Here is a 4,819-nt window from a genome sequence, read left to right on the forward strand (position 1 = left end):
AACCTTTGGCACTCCAGATGTTATGGACTACAATTCCCATCAGCCCCTACCAGCATGGCCAATTGTAGTCCATAACATCTGGAGTGCCAAAGGTTCGCCACCACTGCCCTAAGATGTATCAAAGGGACCGTCTCTCCCTGTATCGCCCCTCTAGGCCCCTCCGCTCTTCGGGGACAGACCTGCTGGCGATCCTCGCCCCCCCCCCCAAAGCAGTCCAGCTGGCCTCTACAAGAGCCAAGACTTTTACAGTCCTGGCTGCTACTTGGTGGAACAGGCTCCCAGGAGAGATCAGGGCCGTGCGGGACATACAGAGTTCCGCAGGACCTGTAAAACGGACCTGTTCCACCAGGCATTTGGCCAGCCAGGATAATATCGATATCCCACTATATAGTGAACATCTGGCCTCCAGTGGGTGCAAGAAAGGGGGAGGGGTGGGAGTTTGAAGCCGTCTGGCACTATATATGGTTCTTTTAATTATGTGTAGGAACTGTTTTAATTGATTTTAATGTTATGAATGCTGTTGGACACTGCCCTGAGCCCTTCAGGGGAGGGCGGTATATAAATTTGAATGAATGAATGAATGAATGAATGAATGAATGAATGAATGAATGATAGATAGATAGATAGATAGATAGATAGATAGATAGATAGATAGATAGATAGATGGATGATAGATGATAGATAGATAGATAGATAGATAGATGGATGATAGATAGATAGATAGATAGATAGATAGATAGATAGATAGATAGATAGATAGATAGATAGATAGATAGATAGATAGATAGATAGATAGATAGATAGATTTAATGGTTATTTAGTCATTTTAGTGAGCGGGTGGGTTTATTTAGAGGATCTAAACCAGAGATCTCAGACGTATGGCCTGGGGCTGGATCCAACCCCTTGAGAGGGCTGATCAGGTCTGCAAGTCAGCTGACGCAGTCACCCGCCATACTCCCACAATCCCTAGTCAGGCAGATCACTGGCCAGACCCTCCAAGTCCAGTGGGCACCCCACCCCGCCCCTGATTTTTCCTAGCAAGCCCCCCAGTGATGATTTGGGCTATAGGGCTGGACTGTGACTGGAGCTCACCAGCTGAGAGCAGTCACCCACTACACCCGCCCACACACACCAGTGCTGGCCATCTTCACCAGTGCCATTCTGGGCTAGTGAATCTGATAGCTACTGACCTAGCTGAGGTCCTTAGCCCCCCCCCCCCCCCCCTGCTACTGGTGCTGATCAGAGCAGCCACCGTCTCTCATATTTGGATGCAGCCAGTTGCAGCAGCCCCCCAGCCAAGTGCTGACCACCTTCCCCGGTGTCGTTCTGGGCTAGTGAGCTCACTGTGGGTTTGCCAACCGAGGTAGCCACCCTTCCACACACACAGGGCCAATCTGGGCTGGCGAGGCGAATACAGGATCACCAGCTGAGGCAGCCCACCAGCCCCTGTGCTGATCTGGGCTGGTAAGCCCGCTGGGGACTCAGTAGCCAAGGCAGCCACTCCCCTCCTCCAGCCCAGCCTGGCCAAGCTACATTTATAAGTAAATAGATAGCTAGATAGCTGGATGGATGGATGGATGGATGGATGGATGGATGGATGGATGGATGGATGGATGGATGGATGGATGGATGGATGGATGGATGGATGGATGGATGGATGGATGGATGGATGGATGGATGGATGGATGGATGGATGGATGGATGGATGGATGGAAGATGGATGGAAGATGGATGGATGGATGGATGGATGGATGGATGGATGGAAGATGGATGGATGGAAGATGGATGGATGGATGGATGGATGGATGGATGGATGGATGGATGGATGGATGGATGGAAGATGGATGGATGGATGGATGGATGGATGGATGGATGATTGATAGATGATTGATAGATGACAAATAACATGCTGAACTCATAACAAACGAGTTCAGCATCCCTGTATTTAGCTTTAGTTAGCAAATCTGCATCAACTTGTTCCTGTGGTGGTGAGTTCCACTGTCTGATTAGGTACTGTGTGGAAATGGACTTTCTGCTTTGCATTTGATACTTCTTAAGTTGCACTGAACTTCTTCTTGCCCCAGGGGTATGGATCAAGCACTATGATCGCTTCCTGGGTTGGATCCAATTCATTCATTTGCTATTTGAACATCTGCCAGGGGAAAAGAGAGAGAGAGAGAGAGAGAGAGAGAGAGAGAGAGAGAGAGAGAGAGAGAGAGAGAGAGAGAGAGAGAGAGAGAGCCTTTAAATTTGCCGTGATGGCCCCAGAATTAATGAATTACATTTCAGTGGCTTTTTTGCAGAGCAGGGCATCGCTATGGGTGACAGTAGGAGGGTGGCCATGTGGCCGGGTGCAGGCCTCCCTAGCCTGACTTGCTAGGACAAATGCCATTGGCAGCTTCCTTCCATTTCAGCTGGCTCTTACCCCCAAATTGCCCCCCCCCCCAAGCATCCTTGACAGATCACTAATAAACAAATGGCTGGGATATACAGGAGATGCTGCCACTGCTGGCAAGGATTGGCAAAAGAGCTGCATGGCTGAGAACAGCGGGGAAGCATGACAGAATTTGCATGAAAATATCCTTATCTCAGGTTGACAAGGGGATGCTGTGGCAGGCAACTTGACTACACAGGTCCTGCCACAGATATAGAACCAGTAGCAGTAAAGCCCATTGTACGAACAAATACAACGGGCTCTAGAAAACTGTTGGTGGGTGAACAGTGCCCACCGAGGGGGTCAACTGCTCCTGCCTTTTCTCCCCACTTGGCCCCACAATTTACCACAGATGACAAAAAACTGAGCCTAATTATTCAATTCAAAAAGCTTGCTTACAGATTCCCGCTCCCCCCAACACACAGACAGACTCCCCTAACTCTGCAAATGGGCTCTTCCAGCTCAACTGCAGCTTGACCGAGTTTGTCCCACGTTCCCAGGCAGGAAGTTCTTCAAAGTTCACCACAGGGATCTAGCCCTGGTAGGGAGAAGCACACTATTGGGGGGGGGGGGGCTACAGCAAGGGCTAATGGGAGGTGTAGTCCTTGCCTCTTCGGAAGAAGCTAGAATCTGGGCCCTCCCAGATGGCCAATGACTACACTTTCCAGCAGCTCTTGCTTTTTCTGGTTCATCGTTGGTAACACGCTGCTCAACTATATGGTAAGATAGAAACATAAAGTTGGAAGGCACCTTTAGGATCATCTAGTCCAACCCCCTGCACAATGCAGGAATTCACAACCAACACCCCATGCACACGCACACACCCAGTGACCCCTGCCCAGAAGATGGCAAAAAACCTTCCAGGATCCCTGGCCAATTTAGCCAGGATATGAAGCATTCTGGATTCTAAACTTCAAACCAGGCTTCCACTGGTTCAAGAAAAGGCATGTTGTAGAAAGAGTTATTACAGTTCAGAGTAGTATTACACTCTCATAATTACCATTTGAAGGTAAGAGGCCCTTTCCGCACATGCAGAATAATACACTTTCAGTCCACTTTCACAATTGTTTGCATGTGGATTTTGCTATTCTGCAGAGCTGCAAAGTGCATTGGAAGTGGACTGAAAGTGCATTATTCTGCACGTGTGAAGACTAACACAAACCACCATAGCTTGTACCCCAAATGGGACTGATGGTTTGCATCTGCACAGGAAGTGCTACAATACTTTAGCAAAGGAATGAATCCACACAAGAAGAAGAAGAAGAAGAAGAAGAAGCTAAGAAGAAGAAGCAAGAAGAAGAAGAAGAAGAGAAAGAGAGAAGAAGAGAGAAGAAGGAGGAGAGGGAGGGGCCCGAGGTGAGGGGGGGCCGGAGGGGCGAGGGAGCCGGAGACAGACGAGGGCGAGGGAGGCAGGATGGGACTGGATATCCCCCCTTTCTCTCCTACAGGGGAGACTAAAAGAAGTTACTGACAATCTCACTCGGACCCCCTCACAACCAAACACCCTGTGAGGTGGGGGGGTAGAGGCTAGGAGAGCTCTGAGAAGCTGTGACTAGCTGATTCACCCTTGTGGCTATACTCCTTTCCCTGTCAGCTGCACTTCCCTCTGCATTTTTTCACTACCATGTCACCAGAAGTGACCCCAGCTGCTTTTCTCTAGCACCACTATGTCTTAAAAGCAAGTGCCATTTAAAAAGGAAACTTATTGTGCTATAATATGAGTGGCACTATTGCTTTACAACCTTGCCCAAAAAAAATGTATAGCATTAAGAAGAAAAGAGTTGGATTTATATCCTGCTCTCCTAGAGATTCAAAGGGGCTTACAATCTCCTTGCCCTTCCCCCCTCACAACAAACACCCTGTGAGGTCGGTGGGGCTGAGAGAGCTCCGAGAAGCTGTGACTAGCCCAAGGTCACCCAGCTGGCGTGTGTGGGAGTGCACAGGCTAATCTGAGAAGAAGAAGAAGAAGAAGAAGAAGAAGAAGAAGAAGAAGAAGAAGAGGACGAGGATCTAGGATTCCAGGGACGAGGACGAGGACGCAGGACGAGGATCGCAGGATCGCAGGGACGTGATGAGTTTGGATTCATATCCCCCCTTTCTCTCCTGCAGGAGACTCAAAGGGGATTACTATCTCCTTGCCCTTCCCCCCTCACAACAAACACCCTGTGAGGTAGGTGGGGCTGAGAGAGCTCTGAGAAGCTGTGACTAGCCCAAGGTCACCCAGCTGGCTATACTCCTTTCCCTGTCAGCTGCACTTCCTCTGCATTTTTCACTACCATGTCACCAGAAGTGACCTTCGCACTATAGCACCACTATGTTAAAGCAAGTGCCATTTAAAAAGAAACTTATTGTGCTATAATATGATGGCACTATTGCTTTACAACG

The sequence above is a fragment of the Sphaerodactylus townsendi genome, linkage group LG03, assembly GCF_021028975.2.
Source record: "Sphaerodactylus townsendi isolate TG3544 linkage group LG03, MPM_Stown_v2.3, whole genome shotgun sequence".
In the NCBI taxonomy this organism is placed as follows: domain Eukaryota; kingdom Metazoa; phylum Chordata; class Lepidosauria; order Squamata; family Sphaerodactylidae; genus Sphaerodactylus; species Sphaerodactylus townsendi.